The sequence below is a fragment of the Pseudophryne corroboree genome, unplaced genomic scaffold, assembly GCF_028390025.1.
Source record: "Pseudophryne corroboree isolate aPseCor3 unplaced genomic scaffold, aPseCor3.hap2 scaffold_1450, whole genome shotgun sequence".
NCBI classification, from domain to species: Eukaryota; Metazoa; Chordata; class Amphibia; order Anura; family Myobatrachidae; genus Pseudophryne; species Pseudophryne corroboree.
The window spans coordinates 1-20,189 of NW_026968079.1; the positions used below are offsets into that span (position 1 = coordinate 1).

At 36.0% G+C, this 20,189-nt stretch overlaps 12 non-coding genes across 12 annotated transcripts; all 12 read left to right on the top strand.

The window, feature by feature from the left end:
* The first annotated feature begins 320 nt into the window (after window positions 1-320).
* TRNAI-UAU (transfer RNA isoleucine (anticodon UAU)) lies at window positions 321-413 on the top strand. Its single transcript is given in 2 exon segments — window positions 321-358; window positions 378-413. It is a non-coding gene; the product is annotated as a tRNA-Ile (tRNA).
* Window positions 414-1,225: 812 nt separating this feature from the next.
* TRNAI-UAU (transfer RNA isoleucine (anticodon UAU)) lies at window positions 1,226-1,318 on the top strand. The gene is given in 2 exon segments: window positions 1,226-1,263; window positions 1,283-1,318. It is a non-coding gene; the product is annotated as a tRNA-Ile (tRNA).
* Window positions 1,319-2,129: 811 nt separating this feature from the next.
* On the top strand, window positions 2,130-2,222 carry TRNAI-UAU (transfer RNA isoleucine (anticodon UAU)). The gene is given in 2 exon segments: window positions 2,130-2,167; window positions 2,187-2,222. It is a non-coding gene; the product is annotated as a tRNA-Ile (tRNA).
* Window positions 2,223-9,307: 7,085 nt separating this feature from the next.
* Window positions 9,308-9,400, top strand: TRNAI-UAU (transfer RNA isoleucine (anticodon UAU)). Its single transcript is given in 2 exon segments — window positions 9,308-9,345; window positions 9,365-9,400. It is a non-coding gene; the product is annotated as a tRNA-Ile (tRNA).
* Window positions 9,401-10,217: 817 nt separating this feature from the next.
* On the top strand, window positions 10,218-10,310 carry TRNAI-UAU (transfer RNA isoleucine (anticodon UAU)). Its single transcript is given in 2 exon segments — window positions 10,218-10,255; window positions 10,275-10,310. It is a non-coding gene; the product is annotated as a tRNA-Ile (tRNA).
* A 1,709-nt stretch (window positions 10,311-12,019) lies between these two features.
* Window positions 12,020-12,112, top strand: TRNAI-UAU (transfer RNA isoleucine (anticodon UAU)). Its single transcript is given in 2 exon segments — window positions 12,020-12,057; window positions 12,077-12,112. It is a non-coding gene; the product is annotated as a tRNA-Ile (tRNA).
* An 812-nt stretch (window positions 12,113-12,924) lies between these two features.
* Window positions 12,925-13,017, top strand: TRNAI-UAU (transfer RNA isoleucine (anticodon UAU)). Its single transcript is given in 2 exon segments — window positions 12,925-12,962; window positions 12,982-13,017. It is a non-coding gene; the product is annotated as a tRNA-Ile (tRNA).
* An 811-nt stretch (window positions 13,018-13,828) lies between these two features.
* TRNAI-UAU (transfer RNA isoleucine (anticodon UAU)) lies at window positions 13,829-13,921 on the top strand. Its single transcript is given in 2 exon segments — window positions 13,829-13,866; window positions 13,886-13,921. It is a non-coding gene; the product is annotated as a tRNA-Ile (tRNA).
* Window positions 13,922-14,736: 815 nt separating this feature from the next.
* TRNAI-UAU (transfer RNA isoleucine (anticodon UAU)) lies at window positions 14,737-14,829 on the top strand. The gene is given in 2 exon segments: window positions 14,737-14,774; window positions 14,794-14,829. It is a non-coding gene; the product is annotated as a tRNA-Ile (tRNA).
* Window positions 14,830-15,636: 807 nt separating this feature from the next.
* Window positions 15,637-15,729, top strand: TRNAI-AAU (transfer RNA isoleucine (anticodon AAU)). Its single transcript is given in 2 exon segments — window positions 15,637-15,674; window positions 15,694-15,729. It is a non-coding gene; the product is annotated as a tRNA-Ile (tRNA).
* A 952-nt stretch (window positions 15,730-16,681) lies between these two features.
* Window positions 16,682-16,774, top strand: TRNAI-AAU (transfer RNA isoleucine (anticodon AAU)). The gene is given in 2 exon segments: window positions 16,682-16,719; window positions 16,739-16,774. It is a non-coding gene; the product is annotated as a tRNA-Ile (tRNA).
* A 2,504-nt stretch (window positions 16,775-19,278) lies between these two features.
* On the top strand, window positions 19,279-19,371 carry TRNAI-UAU (transfer RNA isoleucine (anticodon UAU)). Its single transcript is given in 2 exon segments — window positions 19,279-19,316; window positions 19,336-19,371. It is a non-coding gene; the product is annotated as a tRNA-Ile (tRNA).
* The last annotated feature ends 818 nt before the right edge of the window (window positions 19,372-20,189 follow it).

Sequence of the window (20,189 nt, forward strand, 5' to 3'; positions counted from 1 at the left end):
GGAAGTCATTACAGCAGTGTCTCATCACTAGAGTTGATATTTTATCCTTGCTTCAACTGTAAAACAGTCTTGCAGTGTTTAGCTTGTAAAAAATGACCGCAGAAGCTAAAATATTACATTAATTATGATAACATTGTTGTTGTTGTTTTTTAAACCTTTTCTATCACCGTGGACAGCTTATTCAAGTGCCATCTGGCATGCATGTTCCTTTGTTGCTCATCATTCATCACCAAAAATGATTTTCTTTTTCAATTCTTATGACTGTACTGATTGTATTGAATAAAATCCACATCTAGCATAACCAATTAGTGCTGCAAAGTGCTCCAGTGGCGCAATTGGTCAGCACGTGGTACTTATAAGACAGTATCTGTTGAGCAATGCCGAGGTTGTGAGTTCAAGCCTCACCTGGAGCATCTTTGTATACTGTTTTTTTTTCCTTTTCTTATGTCATTAGTCATTGATTATAAACTGCTACCTTAATATTTAATATGATATTACAAAGGATGGAAGAAGTAAAGAAAAAACACAAACATGATTGTGCATTTAAGTTGTCAGCACACATCTGCTTTGGTTCAAATGCACTGCATATCTTCCTTCAGTCAGCCAACAAAACAGCAATGGAAAAGATTAACATACTGTTGGTAAAGCAGTTGCATCAAATTGATTTTCTGCAATATAGCATGATAATCCATACTGACAGCTCTGGATAGTACCAGCACATTTCTTGCTGGACTTGGTAATGCAAAGAACACAGTAAACAGCTTCACTTTTTCCTCAAAAATAAATAATTGACTATTAAAAACCTAACAGTCTTAAATAAGAACATCAGTAAGCACCACTGGCATAATGGGTAAGGCACTTTTCTCCTAAGCCAGTGGTTGTGGGTTTAAGTCCCGTCTGAGTTGGAAGTCATTACAGCAAGTGTCTCATCACTAGAGTTGATATTTTATCCTTGCTTCAACTGTAAAACAGTCTTGCAGTGTTTAGCTTGTAAAAAATGACCACAGAAGCTAAAATATTACATTAATTATGATAACATTGTTGTTGTTGTTTTTTAAACCTTTTCTATCACAGTGGACAGCTTATTCAAGTGCCATCTGGCATGCATGTTCCTTTGTTGCTCTTCATTCATCACCAAAAATGATTTTCTTTTTCAATTCTTATGACTGTACTGATTGTATTGAATAAAATCCACATCTAGCATAACCAATTAATGCTGCAAAGTGCTCCAGTGGCGCAATTGGTCAGCGCACGGTACTTATAAGACAGTATCTGTTCAGCAATGCTGAGGTTGTGAGTTCAAGCCTCACCTGGAGCATCTTTGTATACTGTTTTTTTTCCTTTTCTTGTGTCATTAGTCATTGATTATAAACTGCTACCTTAATATTTAATATGATATTACAAAGGATGGAAGAAAGAATGAAAAAACACAAACATGATTGTGCATTTAAGTTGTCAGCACACATCTGCTTTGGTTCAAATGCACTGCATATCTTCCTTCAGTCAGCCAATAAATCAGCAATGGAAAAGATTAACATACTGTTGGTAAAGCAGTTGAATCAAATTGATTTTCTGCAATATAGCATGATAATCCATACTGACAGCTCTGGATAGTACCAGCACATTTCTTGCTGGACTTGGTAATGCAAAGAACACAGTAAACAGCTTCCCTTTTTCCTCAAAAATAAATAATTGACTATTAAAAACCTAACAGTCTTAAATAAGAACATCAGTAAGCACCACTGGCATAATGGATAAGTCACTGCCCTCCTAAGCCAGGGGGTCCAAGTCCTATATTGGGTGGAAGTCATTACAGCAAGTGTCTCATCACTAGAGTTGATATTTTATCCTTGCTTCAACTGTAAAACAGTCTTGCAGTGTTTAGCTTGTAAAAAATGACCACAGAAGCTAAAATATGACATTAATTATGATAACATTGTTGTTGTTGTTGTTGTTTTTTAAACCTTTTCTATCACAGTGGACAGCTTATTCAAGTGCCATCTGGCATGCATGTTCCTTTGTTGCTCATCATTCATCACCAAAAATGATATTTTTTTTCAATTCTTATGACTGTACTGATTGTATTGAATAAAATCCACATCTAGCATAACCAATTAATGCTGCAAAGTGCTCCAGTGGCGCAATTGGTCAGCGCGCGGTACTTATAAGACAGTATTTGTTGAGCAATGCCGAGGTTGTGAGTTCAAGCCTCACGTGGAGCACTTTGTATAATGTTTTTTTTTTCCTTTTTTTTATGTCATTAGTCATTGATTATAAACTGCTACCTTAATATTTAATATGATATTACAAAGGATGGAAGAAAGAAAGAAAAAACACAAACATGAGTGTGCATTTAAGTTGTCAGCACACATATGCTTTGGTTCAAATGCACTGCATATCTTCCTTCAGTCAGCCAACAAAACAGCAATGGAAAAGATTAACATACTGTTGGTAAAGCAGTTGCATCAAATTGATTTTCTGCAATATACTGTAGCATGATAATCCATACTGACAGCTCTGGATAGTACCAGCACATTTCTTGCTGGACTTGGTAATGCAAAGAACACAGTAAACAGCTTCACTGTTTCCTCAAAAATAAATAATTGACTATTAAAAACCTAACAGTCTTAAATAAGAACATCAGTAAGCACCACTGGCATAATGGATAAGTCCCTGCCCTCCTAAGCCAGGGGGTCCAAGTCCTATATGGGGTGGAAGTCATTACAGCAAGTGTCTCATCACTAGAGTTGATATTTTATCCTTGCTTCAACTGTAAAACAGTCTTGCAGTGTTTAGCTTGTAAAAAATGACCACAGAAGCTAAAATATGACATTAATTATGATAACATTGTTGTTGTTGTTGTTTTTTAAACCTTTTCTATCACAGTGGACAGCTTATTCAAGTGCCATTTGGCATGCATGTTCCTTTGTTGCTCATCATTCATCACCAAAAATTATTTTATTTTTCAATTCTTATGACTGTACTGATTGTATTGAATAAAATCCACATCTAGCATAACCAATTAATGCTGCAAAGTGCTCCAGTGGCGCAATTGGTCAGCGCACGGTACTTATAAGACAGTATCTGTTGAGCAATGCCGAGGTTTTGAGTTCAAGCCTCACCTGGAACATCTTTGTATACTGTTTTTTTCCCTTGTCATTAGTCATTGATTATAAACTGCTACCTTAATATTTAATATGATATTACAAAGGATGGAAGAAAGAAAGAAAAAACACAAACATGATTGTGCATTTAAGTTGTCAGCACACATATGCTTTGGTTCAAATGCACTGCATATCTTCCTTCAGTCAGCCAACAAAACAGCAATGGAAAAGATTAACATACTGTTGGTAAAGCAGTTGCATCAAATTGATTTTCTGCAATATAGCATGATAATCCATACTGACAGCTCTGGATAGTACCAGCACATTTCTTGCTGGACTTGGTAATGCAAAGAACACAGTAAACAGCTTCACTTTTTTTCAAAAATAAATAATTGACTATTAAAAACGTATCAGTCTTAAATAAGGACATCAGTAAGCACCACTGGCATAATGGATAAGGCACTGTTCTCCTAAGCCAGTGGTTGTGGGTTTAAGTCCCGTCTGAGTTGGAAGTCATTACAGCAAGTGTCTCATCACTAGAGTTGATATTTTATCCTTGCTTCAACTGTAAAACAGTCTTGCAGTGTTTAGCTTGTAAAAAATGACCACAGAATCTAAAATATGACATTAATTATGATAACATTGTTGTTGTTGTTTTTTAAACCTTTTCTATCACCGTGGACAGCTTATTCAAGTGCCATCTGGCATGCATGTTCCTTTGTTGCTCATCATTCATCACCAAAAATGATTTTCTTTTTCAATTCTTATGACTGTACTGATTGTATTGAATAAAATCCACATCTAGCATAACCAATTAATGCTACAAAGTGCTCCAGTGACACAATTGGTCAGCGCGCGGTACTTATAAGACAGTATCTGTTGAGCAATGCCGAGGTTGTGAGTTCAAGCCTCACCTGGAGCATCTTTGTATACTGTTTTTTTTTCCTTTTCTTATGTCATTAGTCATTGATTATAAACTGCTACCTTAATATTAATATGATATTACAAAGGATGGAAGAAAGAAAGAGAAAACACAAACATGATTCTGCATTTAAGTTGTCAGCACACATCTGCTTTGGTTCAAATGCACTGCATATCTTCCTTCAGTCAGCCAACAAAACAGCAATGGAAAAGATTAACATACTGTTGGTAAAGCAGTTGCATCAAATTGATTTTCTGCAATATAGCATGATAATCCATACTGACAGCTCTGGATAGTACCAGCACATTTTTTGCTGGACTTGGTAATGCAAAGAATACAGTAAACAGCTTCACTTTTTCCTCAAAAATAAATAATTGACTATTAAAAACCTAACAGTCTTAAATAAGAACATCAGTAAGCACCACTGGCATAATGGATAAGTCACTGCCCTCCTAAGCCAGGGGGTCCAAGTCCCATATGGGGTGGAAGTAATTACAGCAAGTGTCTCATCACTAGAGTTGATATGTTATCCTTGCTTCAACTGTAAAACAGTCTTGCAGTGTTTAGCTTGTAAAAAATGACCACAGAAGCTAAAATATGACATTAATTATGATAACATTGTTGTTGTTGTTTTTTAAACCTTTTCTATCACCGTGGACAGCTTATTTAAGTGCCATCTGGCATGCATGTTCCTTTGTTGCTCATCATTCATCACCAAAAATGATTTTCTTTTTCAATTCTTATGACTGTACTGATTGTATTGAATAAAATCCACATCTAGCATAACCAACTAATGCTGCAAAGTGCTCCAGTGGTGCAATTGGTCAGTGCGCGATACTAATAAGACAGTATTTGTTGAGCAATGCCGAGGTTGTGAGTTCAAGCCTCACCTGGAGCATCTTTGTATACTGTTTTTTTTCCTTTTTTTATGTCATTAGTCATTGATTATAAACTGCTACCTTAATATTTAATATGATATTACAAAGGTTGGAAGAAAGAAAGAAAAAACACAAACATGATTGTGCATTTAAGTTGTCAGCACACATCTGCTTTGGTTCAAATGCACTGCATATCTTCCTTCAGTCAGCCAACAAAACAGCAATGGAAAAGATTAACATACTGTTGGTAAAGCAGTTGCATCAAATTGATTTTCTGCAATATAGCATGATAATCCATACTGACAGCTCTGGATAGTACCAGCACATTTCTTGCTGGACTTGGTAATGCAAAGAACACAGTAAACAGCTTCACTTTTTCCTCAAAAAATAAATAATTGACTATTAAAAACCTAACAGTCTTAAATAAGAACATCAGTAAGCACCACTGGCATAATGGATAAGGCACTGTTCTCCTAAGCCAGTGGTTGTGGGTTTAAGTCCCGTCTGAGTTGGAAGTCATTACAGCAAGTGTCTCATCACTAGAGTTGATATTTTATCCTTGCTTCAACTGTAAAACAGTCTTGCAGTGTTTAGCTTGTAAAAAATGACCACAGAAGCTAAAATATGACATTAATTATGATACCATTGTTGTTGTTGTTTTTTAAACCTTTTCTATCACCGTGGACAGCTTATTCAAGTGCCATCTGGCATGCATGTTCCTTTGTTGCTCATCATTCATCACCAAAAATGATTTTCTTTTTCAATTCTTATGACTGTACTGATTGTATTGAATAAAATCCACATCTAGCATAACCAACTAATGCTGCAAAGTGCTCCAGTGGTGCAATTGGTCAGTGCGCGATACTAATAAGACAGTATTTGCTGAGCAATGCCGAGGTTGTGAGTTCAAGCCTCACGTGGAGCATCTTTGTATACTGTTTTTTTTCCTTTTTTTATGTCATTAGTCATTGATTATAAACTGCTACCTTAATATTTAATATGATATTACAAAGGTTGGAAGAAAGAAAGAAAAAACACAAACATGATTGTGCATTTAAGTTGTCAGCACACATCTGCTTTGGTTCAAATGCACTGCATATCTTCCTTCAGTCAGCCAACAAAACAGCAATGGAAAAGATTAACATACTGTTGGTAAAGCAGTTGCATCAAATTGATTTTCTGCAATATAGCATGATAATCCATACTGACAGCTCTGGATAGTACCAGCACATTTCTTGCTGGACTTGGTAATGCAAAGAACACAGTAAACAGCTTCACTTTTTCCTCAAAAATAAATAATTGACTATTAAAAACCTAACAGTCTTAAATAAGAACATCAGTAAGCACCACTGGCATAATGGATAAGTCACTGCCCTCCTAAGCCAGGGGGTCCAAGTTCCATATGGGGTGGAAGTCATTACAGCAAGTGTCTCATCACTAGAGTTGATATTTTATCCTTACTTCAACTGTAAAACAGTCTTGCAGTGTTTAGCTTGTAAAAAATGACCACAGAAGCTAAAATATGACATTAATTATGATAACATTGTTGTTGTTGTTTTGTAAACCTTTTTTATCACCGTGGACAGCTTATTCAAGTGCCATCTGGCATGCATGTTCCTTTGTTGCTCATCATTCATCACCAAAAATGATTTTCTTTTTAGATTCTTATGACTGTACTGATTGTATTGAATAAAATCCACATCTAGCATAACCAATCAATGCTGCAAAGTGCTTCAGTGGTGCAATTGGTCAGCGTGCGGTACTTATAAAACAGTATCTGTTGAGCAATTCTGAGGTTGGGAGTTCAAGCCTCACCTGGAGCATCTTTGTATACTGTTTTTTTTTTCTTTTCTTATGTCGTTAGTCATTGATTGTAAACTGCTACCTTAATATTTAATATGATATTACAAAGGAGGGAAGAAAGAAAGAAAAAACACAAACATGATTGTGCATTTAAGTTGTCAGCACACATCTGCATATCTTCCTTCAGTCAGCCAACAAAACAGCAATGGAAAAGATTTACATACTGTAGGTAAAGCAGTTGCATGAAATTGATTTTCTGCAATATAGCATGATAATCCATACTGACAGCTCTGGATAGTACCAGCACATTTCTTGCTGGACTTGGTAATGCAAAGAACACAGTAAACAGCTTCACTTTTTTCTCAAAAAATAAATAATTGACTTTTAAAACTAACAGTCTTAAATAAGAACATCAGTAAGCACCACTGGCATAATGGGTAAGGCACTGTTCTCCTAAGCCAGTGGTTGTGGGTTTAAGTCCCGTCTGAGTTGGAAGTCATTACAGTAAGTGTCTCATCACTAGAGTTGATATTTTATCCTTGCTTCAACTGTAAAACAGTCTTGCAGTGTTTAGCTTGTAAAAAATGACCACAGAAGCTAAAATATGACATTAATTATGATAACATTGTTGTTGTTGTTTTTTAAACCTTTTCTATCACCGTGGACAGCTTATTCAAGTGCCATCTGGCATGCATGTTCCTTTGTTGCTCATCATTCATCACCAAAAATGATTTTCTTTTTCAATTCTTATGACTGTACTGATTGTATTGAATAAAATCCACATCTAGCATAACCAAACAATGCTGCAAAGTGCTCCAGTGGCGCAATTGATCAGCGTACGATACTTATAACACAGTATCTGTTGAGCAATGCCGAGGTTGTGAGTTCAAGTCTCACCTGGAGCATCTTTGTATACTGTTTTTTTTTCCTTTTCTTATGTCATTAATCATTGATTATAAACTGCTACCTTAATATTTAATATGATATTACAAAGGATGGAAGAAAGAATGAAAAAACACAAACATGATTGTGCATTTAAGTTGTCAGCACAAATCTGCATATCTTCCTTCAGTCAGCCAACAAAACAGCAATGGAAAAGATTAACATACTGTTGGTAAAGCAGTTGCATCAAATTGATTTTCTGCAATATAGCATGATAATCCATACTGACAGCTCTGGATAGTACCAGCACATTTCTTGCTGGACTTGGTAATGCAAAGAACACAGTAAACAGCTTCACTTTTTTTCAAAAATAAATAATTGACTATTAAAAACGTATCAGTCTTAAATAAGGACATCAGTAAGCACCACTGGCATAATGGATAAGGCACTGTTCTCCTAAGCCAGTGGTTGTGGGTTTAAGTCCCGTCTGAGTTGGAAGTCATTACAGCAAGTGTCTCATCACTAGAGTTGATATTTTATCCTTGCTTCAACTGTAAAACAGTCTTGCAGTGTTTAGCTTGTAAAAAATGACCACAGAATCTAAAATATGACATTAATTATGATAACATTGTTGTTGTTGTTTTTTAAACCTTTTCTATCACCGTGGACAGCTTATTCAAGTGCCATCTGGCATGCATGTTCCTTTGTTGCTCATCATTCATCACCAAAAATGATTTTCTTTTTCAATTCTTATGACTGTACTGATTGTATTGAATAAAATCCACATCTAGCATAACCAATTAATGCTACAAAGTGCTCCAGTGACACAATTGGTCAGCGTGCGGTACTTATAAGACAGTATCTGTTGAGCAATGCCGAGGTTGTGAGTTCAAGCCTCAACTGGAGCATCTTTGTATACAGTTTTTTTTCCTTTTCTTATGTCATTAGTCATTGATTATAAACTGCTACCTTAATATTAATATGATATTACAAAGGATGGAAGAAAGAAAGAGAAAACACAAACATGATTCTGCATTTAAGTTGTCAGCACACATCTGCTTTGGTTCAAATGCACTGCATATCTTCCTTCAGTCAGCCAACAAAACAGCAATGGAAAAGATTAACATACTGTTGGTAAAGCAGTTGCATCAAATTGATTTTCTGCAATATAGCATGATAATCCATACTGACAGCTCTGGATAGTACCAGCACATTTCTTGCTGGACTTGGTAATGCAAAGAACACAGTAAACAGCTTCACTTTTTCCTCAAAAATAAATAATTGACTATTAAAAACCTAACAGTCTTAAATAAGAACATCAGTAAGCACCACTGGCATAATGGATAAGTCACTGCCCTCCTAAGCCAGGGGGTCCAAGTCCTATATGGGGTGGAAGTCATTACAGCAAGTATCTCATCACTAGAGTTGATATTTTATCCTTGCTTCAACTGTAAAACAGTCTTGCAGTGTTTAGCTTGTAAAAAATGACCACAGAAGCTAAAATATGACATTAATTATGATAACATTGTTGTTGTTGTTGTTGTTTTTTAAACCTTTTATATCACCGTGGACAGCTTATTCAAGTGCCATCTGGCATGCATGTTCCTTTGTTGCTCATCATTCATCACCAAAAATGATTTTCTTTTTCAATTCTTATGACTGTACTGATTGTATTGAATAAAATCCACATCTAGCATAACCAATTAATGCTGCAAAGTGCTCCAGTGGCGCAATTGGTCAGCGCGCGGTACTTATAAGACAGTATCTGTTGAGCAATGCCGAGGTTGTGAGTTCAAGCCTCACCTGGAGCAGCTTTGTATAATGATTTTTTTCTTTTTTTTTATGTCATTAGTCATTGATTATAAACTGCTACCTTAATATTTAATATGATATTACAAAGGATGGAAGAAAGAAAGAAAAAACACAAACATGATTGTGCATTTAATTTGTCAGCACACATATGCTTTGGTTCAAATGCACTGCATATCTTCCTTCAGTCAGCCAACAAAACAGCAATGGAAAAGATTAACATACTGTTGGTAAAGCAGTTGCATCAAATTGATTTTCTGCAATATACTGTAGCATGATAATCCATACTGACAGCTCTGGATAGTACCAGCTTATTTCTTGCTGGACTTGGTAATGCAAAGAACACAGTAAACAGCTTCACTGTTTCCTCAAAAATAAATAATTGACTATTAAAAACCTAACAGTCTTAAATAAGAACATCAGTAAGCACCACTGGCATAATGGATAAGTCCCTGCCCTCCTAAGCCAGGGGGTCCAAGTCCTATATGGGGTGGAAGTCATTACAGCAAGTGTCTCATCACTAGAGTTGATATTTTATCCTTGCTTCAACTGTAAAACAGTCTTGCAGTGTTTAGCTTGTAAAAAATGACCACAGAAGCTAAAATATGACATTAATTATGATAACATTGTTGTTGTTGTTGTTGTTTTTTAAACCTTTTCTATCACAGTGGACAGCTTATTCAAGTGCCATCTGGCATGCATGTTCCTTTGTTGCTCATCATTCATCACCAAAAATGATTTTCTTTTTCAATTCTTATGACTGTACTGATTGTATTGAATAAAATCCATATCTAGCATAACCAATTAATGCTGCAAAGTGCTCCAGTGGCGCAATTGGTCAGCGCACGGTACTTATAAGACAGTATCTGTTGAGCAATGCCGAGGTTGTGAGTTCAAGCCTCACCTGGAGCAGCTTTGTATAATGTTTTTTTTTCCTTTTTTTATGTCATTAGTCATTGATTATAAACTGCTACCTTAATATTTAATATGATATTACAAAGGATGGAAGAAAGAAAGAAAAAACACAAACATGATTGTGCATTTAAGTTGTCAGCACACATATGCTTTGGTTCAAATGCACTGCATATCTTCCTTCAGTCAGCCAACAAAACAGCAATGGAAAAGATTAACATACTGTTGGTAAAGCAGTTGCATCAAATTGATTTTCTGCAATATAGCATGATAATCCATACTGACAGCTCTGGATAGTACCAGCACATTTCTTGCTGGACTTGGTAATGCAAAGAACACAGTAAACAGCTTCACTTTTTCCTCAAAAATAAATAATTGACTATTAAAAACCTAACAGTCTTAAATAAGAACATCAGTAAGCACCACTGGCATAATGGATAAGTCACCGCCCTCCTAAGCCAGGGGGTCCAAGTCCCATATGGGGTGGAAGTCATTACAGCAAGTGTCTCATCACTAGAGTTGATATTTTATCCTTGCTTCAACTGTAAAACAGTCTTGCAGTGTTTAGCTTGTAAAAAATGACCACAGAAGCTAAAATATGACATTAATTATGATAACATTGTTGTTGTTGTTTTTTAAACCTTTTCTATCACCGTAGACAGCTTATTCAAGTGCCATCTGGCATGCATGTTCCTTTGTTGCTTATCATTCATCACCAAAAATGATTTTCTTTTTCAATTCTTATGACTGTACTGATTGTATTGAATAAAATCCACATCTAGCATAACCAATGAATGCTGCAAAGTGCTCCAGTGGCGCAATTGGTCAGCGCGCGGTACTAATAAGACAGTATCAGTTGAGCAATGCCGAGGTTGTGAGTCCAGGCCTTACCTGGAGCATTTTTGTATACTGTTTTTTTTTCCTTTTCTTATGTCATTAGTCATTGATTATAAACTGCTACCTTAATATTTAATATGATATTACAAAGGATGGAAGAAAGAAAGAAAAAACACAAACATGATTGTGCATTTAAGTTGTCAGCACACATCTGCTTTGGTTCAAATGCACTGCATATCTTCCTTCAGTCAGCCAACAAAACAGCAATGGAAAATATTAACATACTGTTGGTAAAGCAGTTGCATCAAATTGATTTTCTGCAATATAGCATGATAATCCATACTGACAGCTCTGGATAGTACCAGCACATTCCTTGCTGGACTTGGTAATGCAAAGTACACAGTAAACAGCTTCACTTTTATTCAAAAATAAATAATTGACTATTAAAAACCTATCAGTCTTAAATAAGGACATCAGTAAGCACCACTGGCATAATGGATAAGGCACTGTTCTCCTAAGCCAGTGGTTGTGGGTTTAAGTCCCATCTGAGTTGGAAGTCATTACAGCAGTGTCTCATCACTAGAGTTGATATTTTATCCTTGCTTCAACTGTAAAACAGTCTTGCAGTGTTTAGCTTGTAAAAAATGACCGCAGAAGCTAAAATATTACATTAATTATGATAACATTGTTGTTGTTGTTTTTTAAACCTTTTCTATCACCGTGGACAGCTTATTCAAGTGCCATCTGGCATGCATGTTCCTTTGTTGCTCATCATTCATCACCAAAAATGATTTTCTTTTTCAATTCTTATGACTGTACTGATTGTATTGAATAAAATCCACATCTAGCATAACCAATTAGTGCTGCAAAGTGCTCCAGTGGCGCAATTGGTCAGCACGTGGTACTTATAAGACAGTATCTGTTGAGCAATGCCGAGGTTGTGAGTTCAAGCCTCACCTGGAGCATCTTTGTATACTGTTTTTTTTTCCTTTTCTTATGTCATTAGTCATTGATTATAAACTGCTACCTTAATATTTAATATGATATTACAAAGGATGGAAGAAATAAAGAAAAAACACAAACATGATTGTGCATTTAAGTTGTCAGCACACATCTGCTTTGGTTCAAATGCACTGCATATCTTCCTTCAGTCAGCCAACAAAACAGCAATGGAAAAGATTAACATACTGTTGGTAAAGCAGTTGCATCAAATTGATTTTCTGCAATATAGCATGATAATCCATACTGACAGCTCTGGATAGTACCAGCACATTTCTTGCTGGACTTGGTAATGCAAAGAACACAGTAAACAGCTTCACTTTTTCCTCAAAAATAAATAATTGACTATTAAAAACCTAACAGTCTTAAATAAGAACATCAGTAAGCACCACTGGCATAATGGGTAAGGCACTTTTCTCCTAAGCCAGTGGTTGTGGGTTTAAGTCCCGTCTGAGTTGGAAGTCATTACAGCAAGTGTCTCATCACTAGAGTTGATATTTTATCCTTGCTTCAACTGTAAAACAGTCTTGCAGTGTTTAGCTTGTAAAAAATGACCACAGAAGCTAAAATATTACATTAATTATGATAACATTGTTGTTGTTGTTTTTTAAACCTTTTCTATCACAGTGGACAGCTTATTCAAGTGCCATCTGGCATGCATGTTCCTTTGTTGCTCTTCATTCATCACCAAAAATGATTTTCTTTTTCAATTCTTATGACTGTACTGATTGTATTGAATAAAATCCACATCTAGCATAACCAATTAATGCTGCAAAGTGCTCCAGTGGCGCAATTGGTCAGCGCGCGGTACTTATAAGACAGTATCTGTTCAGCAATGCTGAGGTTGTGAGTTCAAGCCTCACCTGGAGCATCTTTGTATACTGTTTTTTTTCCTTTTCTTGTGTCATTAGTCATTGATTATAAACTGCTACCTTAATATTTAATATGATATTACAAAGGATGGAAGAAAGAATGAAAAAACACAAACATGATTGTGCATTTAAGTTGTCAGCACACATCTGCTTTGGTTCAAATGCACTGCATATCTTCCTTCAGTCAGCCAATAAATCAGCAATGGAAAAGATTAACATACTGTTGGTAAAGCAGTTGCATCAAATTGATTTTCTGCAATATAGCATGATAATCCATACTGACAGCTCTGGATAGTACCAGCACATTTCTTGCTGGACTTGGTAATGCAAAGAACACAGTAAACAGCTTCCCTTTTTCCTCAAAAATAAATAATTGACTATTAAAAACCTAACAGTCTTAAATAAGAACATCAGTAAGCACCACTGGCATAATGGATAAGTCACTGCCCTCCTAAGCCAGGGGGTCCAAGTCCTATATTGGGTGGAAGTCATTACAGCAAGTGTCTCATCACTAGAGTTGATATTTTATCCTTGCTTCAACTGTAAAACAGTCTTGCAGTGTTTAGCTTGTAAAAAATGACCACAGAAGCTAAAATATGACATTAATTATGATAACATTGTTGTTGTTGTTGTTGTTTTTTAAACCTTTTCTATCACAGTGGACAGCTTATTCAAGTGCCATCTGGCATGCATGTTCCTTTGTTGCTCATCATTCATCACCAAAAATGATATTTTTTTTCAATTCTTATGACTGTACTGATTGTATTGAATAAAATCCACATCTAGCATAACCAATTAATGCTGCAAAGTGCTCCAGTGGCGCAATTGGTCAGCGCGCGGTACTTATAAGACAGTATTTGTTGAGCAATGCCGAGGTTGTGAGTTCAAGCCTCACCTGGAGCACTTTGTATAATGTTTTTTTTTTCCTTTTTTTTATGTCATTAGTCATTGATTATAAACTGCTACCTTAATATTTAATATGATATTACAAAGGATGGAAGAAAGAAAGAAAAAACACAAACATGAGTGTGCATTTAAGTTGTCAGCACACATATGCTTTGGTTCAAATGCACTGCATATCTTCCTTCAGTCAGCCAACAAAACAGCAATGGAAAAGATTAACATACTGTTGGTAAAGCAGTTGCATCAAATTGATTTTCTGCAATATACTGTAGCATGATAATCCATACTGACAGCTCTGGATAGTACCAGCACATTTCTTGCTGGACTTGGTAATGCAAAGAACACAGTAAACAGCTTCACTGTTTCCTCAAAAATAAATAATTGACTATTAAAAACCTAACAGTCTTAAATAAGAACATCAGTAAGCACCACTGGCATAATGGATAAGTCCCTGCCCTCCTAAGCCAGGGGGTCCAAGTCCTATATGGGGTGGAAGTCATTACAGCAAGTGTCTCATCACTAGAGTTGATATTTTATCCTTGCTTCAACTGTAAAACAGTCTTGCAGTGTTTAGCTTGTAAAAAATGACCACAGAAGCTAAAATATGACATTAATTATGATAACATTGTTGTTGTTGTTGTTTTTTAAACCTTTTCTATCACAGTGGACAGCTTATTCAAGTGCCATTTGGCATGCATGTTCCTTTGTTGCTCATCATTCATCACCAAAAATTATTTTATTTTTCAATTCTTATGACTGTACTGATTGTATTGAATAAAATCCACATCTAGCATAACCAATTAATGCTGCAAAGTGCTCCAGTGGCGCAATTGGTCAGCGCACGGTACTTATAAGACAGTAACTGTTGAGCAATGCCGAGGTTGTGAGTTCAAGCCTCACCTGGAGCAGCTTTGTATAATGTTTTTTTTTTCCTTTTTTTATGTCATTAGTCATTGATTATAAACTGCTACCTTAATATTTAATATGATATTACAAAGGATGGAAGAAAGAAAGAAAAAACACAAACATGATTGTGCATTTAAGTTGTCAGCACACATATGCTTTGGTTCAAATGCACTGCATATCTTCCTTCAGTCAGCCAACATAACAGCAATGGAAAAGATTAACATACTGTTGGTAAAGCAGTTGCATCAAATTGATTTTCTGCAATATAGCATGATAATCCATACTGACAGCTCTGGATAGTACCAGCACATTTCTTGCTGGACTTGGTAATGCAAAGAACACAGTAAACAGCTTCACTTTTTCCTCAAAAATAAATAATTGACTATTAAAAACCTAACAGTCTTAAATAAGAACATCAGTAAGCACCACTGGCATAATGGATAAGTCACCGCCCTCCTAAGCCAGGGGGTCCAAGTCCCATATGGGGTGGAAGTAATTACAGCAAGTGTCTCATCACTAGAGTTGATATTTTATCCTTGCTTCAACTGTAAAACTGTCTTGCAGTGTTTAGCTTGTAAAAAATGACCACAGAAGCTAAAATATGACATTAATTATGATAACATTGTTGTTGTTGTTTTTTAAACCTTTTCTGTCACCGTATACAGCTTATTCAAGTGCCATCTGGCATGCATGTTCCTTTGTTGCTCATCATTCATCACCAAAAATGATTTTCTTTTTCAATTCTTATGACTGTACTGATTGTATTGAATAAAATCCACATCTAGCATAACCAATTAACGCTGCAAAGTGCTCCAGTGGCGCAATTGGTCAGCGCGCGGTACTAATAAGACAGTATCAGTTGAGCAATGCCGAGGTTGTGAGTTCAAGCCTTACCTGGAGCATATTTGTATACTGTTTTTTTTTCCTTTTCTTATGTCATTAGTCATTGATTATAAACTGCTACCTTAATATTTAATATGATATTACAAAGGATGGAAGAAAGAAAGAAAAAACACAAACATGATTGTGCATTTAAGTTGTCAGCACACATCTGCTTTGGTTCAAATGCACTGCATATCTTCCTTCAGTCAGCCAACAAAACAGCAATGGAAAAGATTAACATACTGTTGGTAAAGCAGTTGCATCAAATTGATTTTCTGCAATATAGCATGATAATCCATACTGACAGCTCTGGATAGTACCAGCACATTTCTTGCTGGACTTGGTAATGCAAAGAACACAGTAAACAGCTTCACTTTTTTTCAAAAATAAATAATTGAGTATTAAAAACCTATCAGTCTTAAATAAGGACATCAGTAAGCACCACTGGCATAATGGATAAGGCACTGTTCTCCTAAGCCAGTGGTTGTGGGTTTAAGTCCCATCTGAGTTGGAAGTCATTACAGCAGTGTCTCATCACTAGAGTTGATATTTTATCCTTGCTTCAACTGTAAAACAGTCTTGCAGTGTTTAGCTTGTAAAAAATGACCACAGAAGCTAAAATATGACATTAATTATGATAACATTGTTGTTGTTGTTTTTTAAACCTTTTCTATCACAGTGGACAGCTTATTCAAGTGCCATCTGGCATGCATGTTCCTTTGTTGCTCATCATTCATCACCAAAAATGATTTTCTTTTTCAATTCTTATGACTGTACTGATTGTATTGAATAAAATCCACATCTAGCATAACAAATTAATGCTGCAAAGTGCTCTAAGTGCCATCTGGCATGCATGTTCCTTTGTTGCTCATCATTCATCACCAAAAATGATTTTCTTTTTCAATTCTTATGACTGTACTGATTGTATTGAATAAAATCCACATCTAGCATAACCAATGAATGCTGCAAAGTGCTCCAGTGGCGCAATTGGTCAGCGCGCGGTACTAATAAGACAGTATCAGTTGAGCAATGCTGAGGTTGTGAGTTCAAGCCTTACCTGGAGCATATTTGTATACTGTTTTTTTTTTCCTTTTCTTATGTCATTAGTCATTGATTATAAACTGCTACCTTAATATTTAATATGATATTACAAAGGATGGAAGAAAGAAAGAAAAAACACAAAAAAAAAAAAAAATTACACCTACCTACTAAATGGGGTAAAACTAGGGGATTCTGTACTGGAAAAGGACTTAGGTGTCCTCATAGATAGCAAGCTAAGCAGTAGTACCCAAAGTAGGACTGCAGCAAAGAAGGCTAATAAGATATTAGCATGCATAAAACGGGGTATTGATGCTAGGGACGAGAGTATTATACTCCCATTATATAAATCACTAGTGAGGCCACACCTTGAATACTGTGTACAGTTCTGGGCACCGTACTACAAAAAGGATATCCTGGAGCTTGAAAAGGTACAAAGGAGGGCGACCAAACTAATTAAGGGCATGGAGACGATGGAATACAAGGAAAGGCTTGAAAGACTAGGCATGTTTACATTGGAAAAGCGGAGACTAAGAGGGGATATGATCAACATCTACAAATATATATGGGGACAATACTCAGAGCTTGCGCGGTACCTGTTTTTGGTTAGATCAACACAGAGGACTCGTGGACACTCGCTCAGGTTAGAGGAGAGGAGATTCCGCACAATACGGCGTAAAGGCTTTTTCACGGTAAGGACAATACGTGTTTGGAATTCCCTGCCCGAGGGAGTTGTAATGGCGGAATCTGTCAACACCTTTAAGAATGGGTTAGATAAATTCCAATTGGATAAGGATATCCAGGGGTATGGTGCATAGTCATGCATTATAGTTACTATTTAGTCAAATCATCATGCAGAGGACACCACAAATAGGTTTAACTCGATGGACAATTGTCTTTTTTCAACCTCAGATACTATGTTACTATGTTACTATGTTACTATGATTGTGCATTTAAGTTGTCAGCACACATCTGCTTTGGTTCAAATGCACTGCATATCTTCCTTCAGTCAGCCAACAAAACAGCAACGGAAAAGATTAACATACTGTTGGTAAAGCAGTTGCATCAAATTGATTTTCTGCAATATAGCATGATAATCCATACTGACAGCTCTGGATAGTACCAGCACATTTCTTGCTGGACTTGGTAATGCAAAGAACACAGTAAACAGCTTCACTTTTTTTCAAAAATAAATAATTGACTATTAAAAACCTATCAGTCCTAAATAAGGACATCAGTAAGCACCACTGGCATAATGGATAAGGCACTGTTCTCCTAAGCCAGTGGTTGTGGGTTTAAGTCCCATCTGAGTTGGAAGTCATTACAGCAGTGTCTCATCACTAGAGTTGATATTTTATCCTTGCTTCAACTGTAAAACAGTCTTGCAGTGTTTAGCTTGTAAAAAATGACCACAGAAGCTAAAATATTACATTATTTATGATAACATTGTTGTTGTTGTTTTTTAAACCTTTTCTATCACCGTGGACAGCTTATTCAAGTGCCATCTGGCATGCATGTTCCTTTGTTGCTCATCATTCATCACCAAAAATGATTTTCTTTTTCAATTCTTATGACTGTACTGATTGTATTGAATAAAATCCACATCTAGCATAACAACTTAATGCTGCAAAGTGCTCCAGTGGCGCAATTGGTCAGTACGCGGTACTTATAAGACAGTATCTGTTGAGCAATGCTGAGGTGGTGAGTTCAAGCCTCACCTGGAGCATCTTTGTATACTGTTTTTTTTTCCTTTTCTTATGTCATTAGTTATTGATTATAAACTGCTACCTTAATATTTAATATGATATTACAAAGGATGGAAGAAATAAAGAAAAAACACAAACATGATTGTGCATTTAAGATGTCAGCACACATCTGCTTTGGTTCAAATGCACTGCATATCTTCCTTCAGTCAGCCAACAAAACAGCAATGGAAAAGATTAACATACTGTTGGTAAAGCAGTTGCATCAAATTGATTTTCTGCAATATAGCATGATAATCCATACTGACAGCTCTGGATAGTACCAGCACATTTCTTGCTGGACTTGGTAATGCAAAGAACACAGTAAACAGCTTCACTTTTTCCTCAAAAATAAATAATTGACTATTAAAAACCTAACAGTCTTAAATAAGAACATCAGTAAGCACCACTGGCATAATGGATAAGTCACCGCCCTCCTAAGCCAGGGGGTCCAAGTCCCATATGGGGTGGAAGTAATTACAGCAAGTGTCTCATCACTAGAGTTGATATTTTATCCTTGCTTCAACTGTAAAACAGTCTTGCAGTGTTTAGCTTGTAAAAAATGACCACAGAAGCTAAAATATGACATTAATTATGATAACATTGTTGTTGTTGTTTTTTAAACCTTTTCTATCACCGTAGACAGCTTATTCAAGTGCCATCTGGCATGCATGTTCCTTTGTTGCTCATCATTCATCACCAAAAATGATTTTCTTTTTCAATTCTTATGACTGTACTGATTGTATTGAATAAATCCACATCTAGCATAACAACTTAATGCTGCAAAGTGCTCCAGTGGTGCAATTGGTCAGTACGCGGTACTTATAAGACAGTATCTGTTGAGCAATGCCGAGGTTGTGAGTTCAAGCCTCACCTGGAGCATCTTTGTATACTGTTTTTTTTTCCTTTTCTTATGTCATTAGTTATTGATTATAAACTGCTACCTTAATATTTAATATGATATTACAAAGGATGGAAGAAATAAAGAAAAAACACAAACATGATTGTGCATTTAAGTTGTCAGCACACATCTGCTTTGGTTCAAATGCACTGCATATCTTCCTTCAGTCAGCCAACAAAACAGCAACGGAAAAGATTAACATACTGTTGGTAAAGCAGTTGCATAAAATTGATTTTCTGCAATATAGCATGATAATCCATACTGACAGCTCTGGATAGTACCAGCACATTTCTTGCTGGACTTGGTAATGCAAAGAACACAGTAAACAGCTTCACTTTTTTTCAAAAATAAATAATTGACTATTAAAAACCTAACAGTCTTAAATAAGAACATCAGTAAGCACCACTGGCATAATGGGTAAGGCACTGTTCTCCTAAGCCAGTGGTTGTGGGTTTAAGTCCCATCTGAGTTGGAAGTCATTACAGCAAGTGTCTCATCACTAGAGTTGATATTTTATCCTTGCTTCAACTGTAAAACAGTCTTGCAGTGTTTAGCTTGTAAAAAATGACCACAGAAGCTAAAATATGACATTAATTATGATAACATTGTTGTTGTTGTTTTTTAAACCTTTTCTATCACCGTGGACAGCTTATTCAAGTGCCATCTGGCATGCATGTTCCTTTGTTGCTCATCATTCATCACCAAAAATGATTTTCTTTTTCAATTCTTATGACTGTACTGATTGTATTGAATAAAATCCACATCTAGCATAACCAATTAATGCTGCAAAGTGCTCCAG